The following is a 16217-nucleotide window of genomic DNA, read 5'->3' on the forward strand; positions in this document are numbered from 1 at the left end:
AAAAATGGAGCCAGGTATTTGCTGTTGATTTATTGATACTATTTTCCTACCAAAAACAGGCCCACTGAGAGTAGGATTTTATTGGGAATAGCGGTGTTAATTGTAGGCATTTGTAGTATGATTTTATGGATAATATGTGCCTTAACTCTGTCCAAAAGTACTTGACATTAGAGCTGAATACTGGAAATGTATTGCCAAAAGATATAGTTTAAGAAAATAGACATGAAATAAAATATAAGGAAATCTGGTATCAATGTAATCATCTTAATGATTAAGGTTAGCAAACCTTTTTAGCTAATGTTGAATTGTCTACAAAGGAATAGATAATTCTATTATTCATAGAGCAATTGCTTTACATTAATATCAATAGGTGAATTTTCCTTTGTTTATATTTCACCATTATAGTCTATAGTTATGGTTCTATAACCTAGTGATGTCCTATGTTTAATAAACATTTTAGAACTGTTGTTGTGAAATTGGTGCAGATGTAAATCAATATGTTTTTGTGAGAAACTGGATTATTAGTTGGAGTATTTGCGAGACCTCATCAAGTAGTAATAATGTCACTATTCTGTATCGGATCTAGTTAGGTTAATTTAATTTAATCCTTCGCTCAGTCCTTGGTAGCTCTGACAGACAACAAAGAAGTGCAAAGCATTTATCAGTACCGAAACGGTTAATAAGTCAAAAACACAACACAATAAAAATTCCACTCCAATTTATCAAGACAGTATAGATCTTACTGAACAAATAGACACCAAAACAACAACAATTGGACCAGGGTATCTGGAGATATTTAGGAGTTTTAGATTTTTCCAGCACCATAAAGCTCAAAGCACCAACCAAAGGGATCTGGTCACACTAAACCAGGACAAAGTCAAAATATACGGTAGCCCGTGATGTAGTGTTGGTCAGATACAGGGACCAGTTTTGTCCCAGTGCAAAGTTTACCCTCTGACTTAAGCCTTTTTCGGGGAGGATTTTCTCATTGCCGGTGCGGGCTGCTGGCAGAATCCGATGGAAGGCATGCTAATGGCAGAGTGCAGCTCAGCGTTTGTCCCGATGAAATCCTCCATATTGGAACTTTGAAACTTTTCTGGAGGTCATCCTGCTATCGTCAGAACAAAACAGCAAGTTAAATCCGACCTGCAATGTGACGAAAACAGCGGTTCGGTCGCAGTCCCGTGGTAGCCTCTGGTTCTTTTAGGAAAAATTTATGTTCAGTTTTGAAATTTTGAGGGGGAGAGAGTACACTTGAACACCAGCAAAAGGTCCATCTAGGACCTTTAGGGCACCACTTGGTAAGTTAGGACTCAATCTCCCAGAAGCCACCAGCAGGGTCCAGGGCAAATCCAATTGAACTGGTCAGTTTGGCTCTTCTTTGTTTCAGGCTTCTTGCAGCTTTTTTGTTCCTATAGCTTAACAGGAGACCATCCAACTAGCCCTTGGGTTTAACTCTTCGGTCCTGGGCTCAAGGACATAAAAGGTTCCTCTCCACAGCTGAAACAGCATTCTCAGTGATTCTTGTAAGTTCCAGCCCTTTGGTTTAGCAGGTGCAGTCCTTCTTCTGTTTTCCAAAGGTCCAGCAGTGTTCTGAAGGAGGTAGCCAGGGATGCCACTTTTATACCTGGAACTACCTGTGTGGGGTAGACTCTCTGAAAGGAATAGAATTCCCACAGTCAACCCTACCCAGTCTTACCTCATTTCCTGGGGGGAAGGCTCTAAGCAATCCCACAGTGCATCTCTCTGCTTAAAGCCAAGAAGTCAGAATCTTCCTTCCCTGGGTCAGAGCAATGGACACACCCCTGAGGTGTGTCTAGGGAAATGAGGAACTCCTCCCTGCAAAATGAGTTCTGGGACAGAGTTTCCCTCAACTGGAATTGGAGCCACTCTGGCTACTTATACAATGGTATGGGCAGGCCTGAGTGTGAGTTACATCTGCCAGTAACAGAAGCTGCCCCTTTGAAGCTGGAACAGTTGGCGGCCACATCCCCCAGACCATACTGTCAGGAGACGGTCAGACCTCCTCCCAGCCAAGACCCTTGAGTTCCATCCTGAGAGCAATTCCCACTTCCCAGCAGGCTGTCGGGTGGCAGCTGTGGAGTATCTCTAAAAGGGCTACCAGAGGCTGTAGGCCGAAAAATGCCAATTGTCTAGAAGTGGCATTTTCGAAATTGTAATTTCAAATCTGACTTTAAACCATCTTTTTGGATTTTAAATTACTTTTAATTTGAGCTCTTCAACAACGGTTTAAGCTATTCCGATGTTATACATTAAAGTGCTATAATGCAACCAAGTGCTTTTCTATGGGAGAGCCAGTCTTGCTGCAGTGAAAAACAACTTTGGAGATGTTTCACTGTCAGGACATGTAAAACTTAAATACACATGTGTACTTCTTAAATACCCTGCACCCTTCCCAATGGGCAATTAGGGCCTCCTGTAGGGGTGACTTATATGTGTTAAAAATGAAGGATTATGCTTGGCAAAAGGTTTCTTTTACCAGATCGAAATTACAGTTTTAAATCTGCTCACTCAGGCCGCAGGAGCAGACATGCTTTGTTTTGCTTTTTTCGTGGCTGCACAGTAGGTGCTGCAGTCCACTTGTGACATTTAACTTACAGCCTCTGGGTGCAAAGTAGAAAAGTTAAATGCAAGGTGCACACAAAACAATAGACTTATGGGTAAGTTAAATATGCCAATGAGGGATTAGCCAATTATACATGTTTTTAGGGGTCAGAGCACATACACTGGGTGCTGGACGTCAGTGTCACTGTGTAGAGACTTTAAACCAACACTAAGTGTTGGTGATCCTGCAAAAGGGCATTCTCTCACAGCTGTCACTTAAATGTATGTATTGAATATACTACCATATTAATAAATTATTAATTAAAAACAGAATTGAACTGAGAACTCCATCTGCTCCAGTTACAATTGGAGATATCCACAACACAGGAAATGGGGGATGGACAGAATGCATCCAGGTAGGAAAAAACTAAACCAGGGCAAAGAGGAATGGGCTGGGAACCTCCCCCACCAACAAGGTGCACAGAGTAAAAGGAGGGCGAAACTAAGGGTCTGTTTGCAAGCCGGGATGTCCGAGGTGGATATTATCAGCGTAGCACAAGGGAAGCCACTAAAAGGAGTAAGCCACATCCATGATTGCACTGATTGAGAAGTAGCTACACAGTTGTATATTTTGCATGTTGTGAGAAAGAAACATTTTTATATCACGTATGGCACTGCTTCCCAGTCTCAAGATCTGCGTGGTCTTGCCTGGTATAGGACCTGCCTGAAATACCTTGGCGTTAAGATCCATTGTAATATGAATGACCTTCTTGATGTCAATATCGGTACTCAGATCCGAGCCCTCCGGTCCATTGTCAGGTTCTGGAAGTGGGTGCCGTTTTTAGTGGCAGGAAGGATTGCTATAGCTAAAATGGTGGTGCTCCCCCGACTGCTATATTTTACTCCACTTTGCCACGTCTCATTCCCCGCCGCTTATTTCGGGATCTGAACTTGCTGATGGTTGATCTAATTTGGGGGACGGGTAGACCGAGATTGGCGATGTCTAAGCTGCAGCACCCGAGAACGGAGGGTGGACTGGCAGCACCGAAGCTTACTACTTGGTGGCATAACTCCAATGGTTCAACCAGTGGTTACATTCCCAAATGGGTTGAGGCAAGGGCGGGGATAATTTTGCTACAAGCTACTGGGCACTATTTCATGTTTTACTGAACCCCTGACTGCCAGTTTGTGGAAATGCTGCAGTATTGTCCGTCGCTGCTGCAGTGCTGCCTTCAGAGAACCCGGACCTGACTACCTTATTCACTACATATCCCGTTGCTGGGACTGGAAATGTTAGCTTGGGGTTGGGGAGCGCTGCAGGCACTAGCGGAGTGAGCAACTTCCAGAGTCACTTGAGTGGGAGACCTTTATAGAGACGGTGAGCTGTTAGAATTTGAGGATTTCTCTGAGACTTTCGAGATGCCTATAGGTCAAATCTTACTGCACAGATCAAATGTAGTGACATTGTGCAAACATTGGAGAGTGGGGACAACTGAACCTCCTACGAATCTGTGCAGCCAGGTCCTATGCACCTCGACCGGCTGTACCAAAGCAGTCACTAACCTTTACCAGGCCTTGAAAGCCGACTTTATTACACCACTAGTAGAGTTGCGTGAGAAATGGGAGGAGGATCTGGCGATATGTCTTCGAAGCGGGATGGGAAACGATACTTGCCACTACATATAAAGTATCCTATAATGTTCAATTCAAATTAATTCACTTCTTCCTCCTCCATAGGGCATACCTTACCCCTGGTGGAATCATTAAGCTTTTCCACACAGCTGAAGCCCTGCCCCAGATGTGGGGAACATGGTGCTGAGATGCTGCACATGGTATGGTCTTGCCCTACACTACTGGATTTCTGGAAATAGGTAGTTTTATGCCTAAATGAGGTTACCCAAAGAAGGACCCAGTTCACTCCCCTGGACTGTCTCTCGAGGGGATTCCCACGCACTACCAGCCATAAGATTACAAGCAGATTTGTTGACCTGGCACCACTCCTTGCAAAACGTGAAATCACCTTACATTGGAAGGCAACTAGGGTACCTAGATTGACTAAATAGAAGGAGGACCTCATCTTATGGGCAAGCTATGAAGGTGCGGTATTATTCCAGGAAGTTAAAAGGGTACAGGGTTTAATAGAGCCCGGGCATAGGACCACCTTATGGATTGTCTCCAGGAGTCAGAAGAGGGGTCCCCTGTTAATTCCCCATTAGCTGCAACCACCCCTGAGGGTAAAGGGGGCACAACTTGATTGACAGAGTGAATGGAGACAGGTACTACCTATTGTTCTGAGAAACTCCCGTATGGGCCACTGGATGTGTGTTCAACAGCTTAAAATATAGGACCAATCGGGCTGAAGCAGGTTGGGTTGGGTGAAGAAGGGTGTGGGCGGGAGGATAGTAATGTTAAGGTGTTGGTGGGCTGGCCATTCATACATAATATATGATGTTGAGCAATACTGTTGTTAATATCTGCTGCTTCAGTAGGGAGCTTATTGTAATGCATCTATGAACGTACATGAGTTCTTTGCTAATGTGCCTGCACTGCAATGTTTGCAGTACTGAAAATATCAATAAAATGTGTTTACAAAAACAAGTATGGCACTTCTTCCACATATCAATCAATCAATCAATCAATCATAGCATTTGTATAGCGCTCTACTCACCCGGAAGGGTCTCCAGGCGCTGGGGGAGAGGGGTCCGTTACTGCTCGAAGAGCCAGGTCTTGAGTTGCTTCCTGAAGGAGAGATGGCCCTGGGTCAGCCGAAGGTGGATGGGGAGGGAGTTCCAAGTCTTGGCTGCCAGGTAGGAGAAGGATCTTCATCCGGCGGTGGCTCTGCGGATGCGTGGTACGGCGGCGAGGGCGAGGCTGGTGGATCGTAGCTGGCAGGTGGGCGTGTAGAAGGTCAGGCGGTTGTTGAGGTACGTGGGGCCCAGGTCGTGGAGAGCCTTGTGTGCGTGGGTGAGGAGCCTGAACGTGATCCTCTTGCAGACGGGGAGCCAGTGCAGGTCTCTCAGGTGGCCGGAGATGTGGCTGTGTCGGGGGATGTCCAGGACGAGTCGTGCGGAGGCGTTCTGGATGCGTTGAAGTCTTTTCTGAAGTTTGGCTGTGGTTTCGGCGTAGAGGGTGTTCCCGTAGTCCAGTCGGTTGGTGACGAGTGCCTGGGTGACCGTCCTCCTGGTTTCGGAGGTGATCTATCGGAAGATCTTACGGAGCATGCGCAGGGTGTTGAAGCATGATGATGAGACGGCGTTGACTTGTCTGGTCATCAAGAGGGAGGAGTTGTGTGTGCAAAGGTTTCCCCTAGGTACTTTTAGGTCCAAGAGGAGGGGAGAAAGACAAATTAAAGAGAGAGACCTCTTATCTGACCTATCTTTTTTTGTATATCGTGTTAATCACTAATTCTTTACAAAAACCCAGGAAACAAAGTTATTTCAAAAACATTTTCATTCTTTTTATTATTTTCTTTTTTTTTATAGATAATAAAACATTCATATATGTTCTTTTAGTGTGTAATTTGTATACAGTTCAAATATTACTACACAGATGTTTCTTTACTGATTGATTTACATGAACAAATTTGAAAGGCAAAACAGTTTAAAAAGCTCATACAAGGAACCCCCAAACTGATTGTTTCCAAAAGAACATTGCATTCGCATTCTCACCTATCAATCACTCTTACGTACCATCAGACATTCTACACAAAAATAAGGGAAAAAAAGAGAAACAAAAGAAATTTAAGTTTTTTTTGGTAAAAACATGAACCAACTCTGGTATGAGATCCTACTATATTGCAATCCAAGGAGTTGGATTTTGAATAGTTCTTACAGAGTCCTATGATTGTATAGTCAGGACGTTGACGTTGGATTCTTTCTATGGGTCTCCCAGATGTATGGTGAGGGAGAGGATCAGCTGGGTGTCGTTGGCGTAGGAGATGATGTTGAGGTTGTGTTGGCGTGCGATGGCTGAGAGGGGGCTCATGTAGATGTTGAAGAGGGTTGGGCTGAGTGATGATCCTTGTGGTACGCCGCAGATGACTTCGGTGGCGTCGGATCTGAACGGGGGGAGACGGACTCTCTGAGTTCCTCCGGCGAGGAACGAGATGATCCACTTCAGTGCCTTCTCTTGGATCCCGATGTTGCTGAGGCGCTGTACTAGGGTGCGGTGGCAGACAGTGTCGAACGCTGCAGAGAGGTCCAGGAGGATGAGGGCCGCTGTTTCTCTGTTGTCGAGCAGGGAGCTGATGTCATCGGTGGCTGCGATCAGTGCGGTCTCGGTGCTGTGGTTTGCTCGAAAACTGGACTGCGAGGGGTCGAGGGAGCCGTTCGTCTCGAGGAAGGGGACGAGCTGTCTGTTGACTGTCTTCTCGATGACTTTGGCAGGAAAAGGGAGGAGCGAGATGGGGCGGAAGCTCTTGAGGTCGGTGGGGTCCGCTGTTGGTTTCTTCAGGAGGGCGCTGAGCTCGGCGTGCTTCCAGCTCTCCGGGAAGGTGGCGGTGTAGAAGGAGGTGTTGATGATGTCCCGGAGTAGGGGTGCGATGATGGAGTCGGCCTTGTTGAAGACGTGGTGGGGGCAGGGGTCGATTGGAGATCCGGAGTGGATGGTGTTCATCGTGCGGGTGGTGTCTTCGGTGCTGACCGGGGTCCAGGCGCAGAGGGTGGTGGTGGGGGGTGTTGGTTCGGCGGTAGGGTGCGTGGTTGGTGCACCGAAGCTGTTGTGTATGTCGCGATCTTGCGGTGGAAGAACGAGGCGAGTGAGTCGCAGAGGTCTTGTATATAAGAAGCAATGGCAGCAGTGGCACACATGTCCTCTCTTAGACCTGCCTTAGCCCTGAGCATTAGGAGCCATTGGCGGCTTACCATTGGCAGATCTGAGCCAGGGTGGGGCTGGCAAATGCTATACTTCTGGAGTGCCTCCCCATAACCACTGAACAGTGTAAGCCCAGGTGGTTGGTCTGTCATTGGTTTGGCCAGAATTAGATTTAGATTTAAAATGAGAACCACCACCAAAACAAAGAGTGGCTCTCATGACCTAGCGGGCAAGGTCTCTGACTACAGGTCAGAAATGTAGGTGCTCATCCTTTGCTGTTGCTATATGGCCCGTTATCTGCTAAAGGTTGGTTCAATCACAAAGTGCTTCAATGATCTCTACTACAAATGAAGGCACAGGCAGGCAAGTGACCTCTCCAGTCACGAATCTTTCATTGAATTCCGATGCTTGTAGTTTGCTTTCCTGGAAAAACTGGATTACAAATACCAGAATGCAAAAGATAAATATCACTAGACAAGCTGCTGACATGAGACCTGAAGCAACCCTGGGGCATATTTACAAGCCCCTATCGCCACCACGTCACTTTTCAGGACATTGTGGTGGCGAAAGGGGCTTTCAGCATTAAGCCACTTAATGTGGCTTAACGCTGCCTTCTAAATAAAGCACCCTTTCACTCTATACTTAGCGAGAAAGGAGAGGGCAATGGGTGATGCTGTGGGCGTTCCACCACAACACCCTTTGATTTTGGCGCTGTCCCATATTTACAAGGGTGGTGTAAATATGGAGCAGTGCCAGCATTAAGACCAGGGAAATCCTTGTCTTAAAATGTTTAATTTCTCCTCGTTTTTGCTGTTTTCATGTGTGCTGCATTGTGCAGCACACATGGAAACAGCAAAACGCCAAGGATTGTTTAAGTGCAGGAAGGTGTTCCTTCCTGCACATAAACAATCATATAAAAAAATTACATTTTGCACCTCTGTGTGTGCTGCATTGAGCAGCACACAGAAGTTACAAAACACCATTTAAAGATTGTTAATGTGCAGGAAGGTGTCCCTTCCTGCACGTAAACAATCTTCCCCTGCAATGCAGACACCCTTGCACTATGGTGCAAGGGTGCCTGCATTGGCGCTAGGCAGCTAAATTTAGCGCTATCGCAGGGGGGAATGCAGGGCTGTCCAATATTCTTGCAAATATGGTGCAGCTCTGTGTTTATAAAGTGATGCAGTGTGTCGTTGGCCTTCTTGGCTTAACGACATGCTTCGCCACTTTACTAGTAAATATGTCCCAAACTTCCCAAAAAGACTCTAAGAGTGAGGAGGGGAGCTAAGCTATGTCCCACAGCTGAAAGTCCAAACTCTTCAGAGGCTTTGGCGGTGTCCACAGCTGATGGGGAGGAACCTGAGTCAGTAGGAGAAATTCTAATATGTGAGCAGGATTACTAGGACATATGTGTTGTAATAATGATATTCCTTTTTCAAACACCTGGTGTTCCAATATAACATGATTTTTTCTATAGCAGAATTGAACAAGCATTGGAAAAGGCAATAGGTCTGTTTTATGAAAGCACTGTCAAGCCAGCCTTTAAAATCCATGTATGTCAATAACTGTCTCAACCCATCTGGTTTGCTGCCTGAGACAAATGCCATAAATCATCTAGTTATCTAAAGCACTTTAATAGCATTACAATGGCACATGAAACCCTGAAAGTTCAAATAAAATCACAGCTGTGTGGAAGGCAAGCACCTTTTTGTGGAAGCACACAACTTCTGCCCAATCGAAACATGTACGCCAGTCTCCCAACTTGTGGGCGGAGCCAAAGTCCCTCATCTGATGGTTCTCACATAATTGTTTGGCGACAGCTGCTCTGTCAAGTCAGATCATAAAATGCTAGTTTCTTTCCTACACCCACAGATGTTACTCATGCTTTTTGGGTAACACGTCTCATCTTTACCCTCACTTACAAACGTTTCATTCTTAATGATTAATACTATTAAATCTGGATCGTCACATGATCCCTGCATTTAAGTATTTTGAAGAAAATAACCTACATTGCAATTCTGGAGCAGGATTTCTCCCCTAACAAAGGTGCACGCCTGCCGTATTTTTCACTGTCACTCACCAGATAATCTTATAGAGATTATTTTCAGTAGGAGAGAGCCGTGCTCTTACTTGGCGTAAACTGCATCTACAGTAGAGGGTTCAGTACACCTCTAACTTTACTTTCTGGTCAACATTTCTTAATATCACATGGGCCTCCACATGATTCTTCATTAACTTGTAAATGTTCACCAAGAAGTCCATGGAACTGGACCACTCTCCCTTAAAAAAAAACACTCAAATTGTGTAATAAGATCCCTGCACTCCGGGCTTACCCCATTATTGATGGTACCTCCACTCAGAAAGACTCCAACTCGTGGGGACTATAGTGTGGAATTTAATCACTGCTCGAATAAGAAGATTGAAAATCACCTCTAATTCCGAAAAGCATCCTCGGACTTGCTTCTCCCCATCTCTAATAACACAAGCTACTGACCCGATACTCAAACAAACTGCAAGCATAAATGCATGGCTGCATCTCCTCCCACACACACCGCAACCTTCCACATGTATGCACCTTGAGATAAGCTGCACCCTATTTGGAGCATGATTTCGAAACTCATGCACCTTAACCAACCTCTCCCACATAGGACTTACTGTACCTAGGGTAGATCCAGATGTGAGCAGTATACCTGAGAGAGTAGGTAGCTTCAAGCTGGGTATGGGGGTCGTGGTGAGGTTGGACTGGGTTGGGCCCAAGCGTCTGACAGTAGAGACGAATATTGCAACTTTGACTGCAAAGCGGAGTGGCAGAGCCTACGGTACCTGAGGCACAGACATCACCGCACCGGCACACAGCGGCAGGCCTGCTGGCACTAGGCCAGAAGGGAAATTAAATAGTATGGCTACTCACCCCTGGCATTGGGCAAGGCTGACGGCTCAGCAATGACAACTTTTCTCTTTAAGTAGTGGGCCCATGCCTTTGCAGTCAGTCTGTCTTATAAACTCCAATATTTAGGCTGAGAACAAGGCAGAAAATAGAATCTGCTGAATCCAACCCAATCTTATGATAAACGAGCAAATAATAGGTTCCTTCGATAGTGATTGGGTCCCTAATGCTTCACTTGTTACGTATCTTACCAACAACTCACGACTGAACAATGCTCTGCACCTAGATAGACGTATGCAGTCTGATATTCGATACACTGACTGACTCCGCAAGCACCTCGTACGTCAGGAGCCTGGTCCATCCATAACTTTACCATTCTCACTGCACTAAATCCGTACTTATGGAGGTTATATATCCTCCAGTCCAAGCGGTTTGCATTGTCCTGTAAATGAGCAGGTTCTCTGCTACAGCTGAGATGTCCAAGTTACATAATGCTAAAATCAGTCACCCCCTGTCAGCATCAACAACCACCACAATCTGCACATTCTAAAGCATTTGGCGACCTGCAAATAGTGTATTTAAAGAAAATGATACGTTCCTCTTTGGAGGCTCACGGAGCAGCATATAAAATTATTTCAGAATCCTGTTGCTGGCAATGCACCTTAAAAAACCCAGTTTGCAACTGTGTTTCAGGAAAAAATACTTGACCTCCCCCAATAAATATTTCACCACCATCCACGAACATATGCAAAGCAAAATCTAGTTTTGGGAAGTTTTACTGGCCTAAAGTGCTATGAAATGGCAGCACTTTTCATAAACGTTCTCTGGGAGATTAAACGCCAAGCCACCTCCGTCAAATTGTCTTTAACATCTATGCATTGTTAACCGTGGCTGCTTGTCGGCCCAGGCATTTGCGCGTGAATGGTCCCTTAGCCACTAATATACTCAGCACAATTCCTACCTGCCTACGCACCTGTGCCTGGGGCACCGAGCAGGCGGGGGCACTGTACTTGGAAAATAACACCCACTACCCCCAACTGCAACATGACTTTTGGGAAGATGGGAGCTGGACAAAAGGACAGCGACGCGCACCGTACCTGGGGTATGGCCGGAGGTGGTCTCAGGGGGCAGCCGCTGGCTCATGGAGCTGGCCGCGTCGAAATCCTCCGCGGTCCCCCTCACCCAAAGTTGCCCTTCAAATGTAAGGAGGCGGAGGACCCGTAGCCAAAAATAACGCCTGCCGCCGCCAGCCCGGTCCTAAAAGCCCCCCGGCTCTTAGGCTGGGAGAGGGCTGAGAGCTGCATGGAAAGTTATGAGAGCGAGCGAGGGCTCCATGCTGTAAGGGACCGGGAACAGAGGTGTTATCCTGTGCCGCTTACGCCCTCTGCTGTCCACTTCGCAGAACTTCACGGCCGCACGAGTGGCAAAGTTGCTTTTACTGAAGAAGCACATGGCGTCACCTCACTATGATGGAAATAGGGAATACAAAGTAAACTGAACACGTAGCATCAATAAACAAATATTTGCAATGCAGTAGGTCTCGCATTTCCGCGGGTTTGAGCTATATTGGCATTGTAAATGACAATGCCTTTTATTTATGTTTTTGATTTTAAAACATAAATAAAAGGCATTGTCATTTACAATGCCAAATAGCTGAAACTCTCGCAAATGTGAGACCGATTGCATTCCAAATGCTTGACCCTCCTGCAGTAAAAGAAACTCATTAAAGAAAATAGTGCTGACAGAGTAAAGAAGACATACTGTGTAACAACCAAAGTGAAAGGGCTAGTCCTCATGGGAGGTTACAGATAAAGACAAGGCGGAACAAAGGAGGAACTAACAAGCCTATGAACGAATCAGAAGCCAGTATTTAAGAAGGGCGATGACACAAGCCAATGAGAAATATGGGCAGAGAGTGGGCAGGACTTCAAGTCCATACCCCGATACAGCATGGCTCGCAGAGCAGCGGAAGCGCTGCCCAGGCTCGACCTAAAAATGGCACAACCCTATATTCCTGAGACCCTGGGTAATCAATAGTACAGGAAGACAATGGTTCCATCCAGGGAATCCCCAAGCCTGAGCTGCCTTGGTATCAGCAATCAACATGTACACATAATGTAATAATACCAGCATTTTCTATTGTCAATCTTTACATATCAGGGGTGCTTCAGTGAACGGCACTGTGAATAACATGGCATATGTGAATACATTTTGCACTGAATGGTTATTTGTGAACAGATCCAAAACAAAAGAACAATGTAGACTTATTTGAAAATTAATTTCCAGTTTTGACTCATAATTGGAGTACAGTTTGGGCAACTCACAATGAATATCAGTCTACATGTCCTAAGTGTCGACTTTTCGATCCCAGGCATTAATTTTGTGGGTCGTCAGCAGGACTGCTTTGTAGCACCTACAAAGATAGATAAGAACTATTTAATGATCTCAGCTGTATAGAGGCCTGTACTAAATTACATATGCAAATGTGCATGTCACACTTACCACACGACTGGTTTGAAAAAAGTGTACGCAATGGCCACTAGGCCTTAAAAAAGTATAGTGTGTATCTTAAAAATAAATAAACAATATAATGATAAAATGACAAGCAATTTTTTCAAATGCCAAGGAACGTTGTGTCCTTTGTGGTACTAAAGCGTTGGTGAATCATTCTAGAATCAGATATTGCCACCAGTTATAATTAAAGGAGGCAACAATGCCTTAAGCTCACAAAACTTCAACCAAAAGTCAATCAAACCTATTAATCGAACCATTGCTTAGTGTGTGCTCTGATCTCTCATCACAGAACGACCTGATGTGTCAAAAAGTGACTAAGCTTTGGTCATATTAAAATATCATTAGAAATGTGATGCTGCAATTATTTTCTAGTCTAGTGTGCTTCTATGGTAAAAAAAGAATTACATTCTTGAAGGATACAATGAGCAGGTTATAAACACTGACTAGGTAAATCTGTGTATTCTCAAACAACGTTTTGAAACCTACAAAGGCCGTGTCCTTGTTAACAGCAACAACAATGGGACACAAAGGACACTATAGTCTCCCCTCTTGAGTATATGGTCCTAGGAAAATGGCAATAGTTATAATAATATACACGTTTTCTCCTTTGCGGATGAACCAAACATAGAAGCAAATCGATGTGCTACAATACCAAGCCACCGCCGTCCGATTGATGCTGGAAAATCAAGAGAAAAACCACGAACTTTGTAGAGTATGAAAAAAGGAAGGAATTGAAGCCATACCTCCATCAAGTCAGTGCAGGGAGAACTCACCTCTGCATTTCATTGGATCAAATGAGACTGAGAGTGTGCTCGCCGCCTGCTCGCAAACGCTCTAAATATTGGCCCTGTCAGGCACGCTCCATGCACGTTTTGTTCGCCATAAGTTGGCAGGGTATGCTCAGACGTGAGTCCCTTGCTCACTTTGCCACTGGATTCAAGCAAGCCTGGCTGAAGACGGCTGAAATGCCAGAAACCGGTCCTAGGAAGCTTGTTTCCGGTCCAGGGAAGGCATGGCTTGGCAGTTCGGGCTGAACTGTTCCCATGAGGCACAGGGTCAGACTGATTTGCATATGGCCATGTCTGAACTGGGGTGGCAGAGTGGGCTAAAGAACGGTGATGGATCAAACCCAGATCTGTTGACTGGGTGTGAGTGTTTGATTGGTTCTGATGCTCCGTCCATCACCACCCCCTTTTGTACCGCGGAGAACTCACCTCTGCATTTCATTGGATCAAATGAGACTGAGAGTGTGCTCGCCGCCTGCTTGCAAACTCTCTAAATATTGGCCCTGTCAGGCACGCTCCATGCACGCTGCATTTTGGAATGGATGGTAATGCAGCGTATTAAAAAATCTGCTTCACAAACACATCAAAGCATTGTGCCAAATCCTATATATTATGCCTAGTAGTATAATTTGAGGAGAGCATTAACCAGTGTTATAGTGTTAATGTGTAAAACAAACTATAGATATAAAGGACAAATTCATATGATTCGAAAAAGCTCATTGTATTCCGAAAAACAGGCCACAGGAAGGTCATCACAAAATACTGGAAACTGATGAAAAAGAAACCTCAAAAAGCATTTGCAATGCAATAGGTCTCGCATATTGCATTGCAAATGTTTTTTGTTTACTAGCGCCCATGTGGCGCTTTCACATGTATGGTTGCCGCGTCCCTTTCTTTAGACAAGCCGCTTCTAAAGAAAGGGGCGTGCCCACTATTAAAGTGAAACCATTGCATGCAGCGCTTTGATAAAAAAAAGCATCTGTTTGTCAAGGTGAAAAACAGATTTTTTTTTTGTAAAAGCGCCTATGCCGTGCTTTCACTTTAATAGCGGCGGCGCACCCTTCTTTAGACACGGCTTGTCTAAAGAATGGGGCGTGGCCTCCATGGATGTGAAAGCACCTCATGGGCTCTAGTAAACAAAAAAATAAGTAAACGCGGCCGCTATATTTAAAGGGGACTGCCATTAGTGCGTTAAACAAATAAAGAAAGAAATGCGGCTGTTATAGTTAAAGCGGACCGCCATTAATAAGTAAAATAAAAGCGGGCAGCGTGCTGCGACCTAGTGGCTGGAATAGGGGCAAAACATTAAATAAAATAGTGCTCACATCCGATATAAAGCAGACCGTGTAACAAGACCAGTAAAAGGTCCAGTCGTTATGGGCGGTAACAAATGTAGACAAGGCGGTACCAAGGAGGGACTAACAAGCCTACTTCCGAATCACAAGCCAGCGTTTATGAAGGACAATGACACAAGTCAATGACAATTATGGGCGGAGAGTAGGAGGGGCTTCCAGTGCATACCCTAATACAGCATACCTCGCAGAGCGTGCAGCGCATGCGCCCTGCCCTTAAGCTCGACCTAAAAAGGACACAAACTGTTCAGTGAAATAAAAATAAAGTTGGGTGAGCCAAGGGTCTGCCTTGGCTCCACAAGCACGAGCTGAGCCCTGAAAATATTTGAGGTGCAAATTTTGCAACAAATATCATGTAAAAATACGAAAATGTCTTGTCAAAATTAAAAAAATATATTTATCGCTTCTCCTCAGTACACCAGGTTATTTTACTGGAAATGAGAGGTATTTATTATAAATGATGGTTTGAAAAAATGTAACTTCAAAACATTCCTTCCCCACCCTCCTGACATTGCCAGTAGCTTACAAAGAGGCAAGTCAGCTGTCATATGTACCCTATATGTGGTGTTTTCATTACATTACAGACGGTGCATCATTATAGTGTACTAAACAAAACACATGCTGAACACATGTGAGCATGCTCTTATATATGATAATGAAGAAAAAGGAGGCTCTGCGAAATAAAATAATGTTTCCAAAAATCACACAATTTGGTCAAGGGGGAACTGGGATATCTTTTTTCATATTGTGGAATTTGATCTAAAGATGGGTTTCTCTTTCACTAGCCCATTTTAGATCAAAGGTCATTGCTATGTCTGTCATGTTTGGCGCTTATGGGTAGAGCTTGAGTAGCCGGCAGAAGTCACATGAAAGCTCGGCTCCTTTTAGGCTCAAATGTCCAAGGGGACCTCGAGATAAACTACAGCTAGGCTTCCCGCTCGAGTCTGGCTCGATCTTTCAGTGGCTCCCAACCTCTAAATAAAAGCTAATCAAAATGCATTCCTGGGCGTTGTCTTAGTTAGGACTTTAAGTGGGATGAAAAAACTGGGGAGTCTCTCAAAGAGGCGTGGCCGATGCAATTAAGGGCGTGGCTTAAAAACACATAAGCTAAAAATCTGTGCTTCACATATTGTATCGCCAGTTTGGCATTTTGTTGTTTCTGTCATTGCATCCAGATATACAACAAGTCACATTACACCTGCAACAAGCCAGGACTATTGGCTTTGTAAATGGTTGTTAAGAAATATTCATCAAAGGCTGTGAAGGGTGGTACTGCTACAGAGTTAAGATTTTTTTTTTCCA

General features: G+C 44.8%; 1 protein-coding gene across 1 annotated transcript in view; it reads right to left on the minus strand.

Moving 5' to 3' along the window:
• PRR33 (proline rich 33) overlaps nt 1–11533 on the minus strand; it is an 85321-nt gene extending 73788 nt beyond the window's left edge. Inside the window, exon 1 of the mRNA XM_085644933.1 lies at nt 11362–11533. The gene's annotated coding sequence lies outside the window, so the exon portion shown is untranslated. The remainder of the gene's footprint in view (nt 1–11361) is intronic.
• Between the last annotated feature and the right edge of the window lie 4684 nt (nt 11534–16217).

This window comes from Triturus cristatus, chromosome 3_1, assembly GCF_964204655.1.
Source record: "Triturus cristatus chromosome 3_1, aTriCri1.1, whole genome shotgun sequence".
Lineage (NCBI taxonomy): Eukaryota > Metazoa > Chordata > Amphibia > Caudata > Salamandridae > Triturus > Triturus cristatus.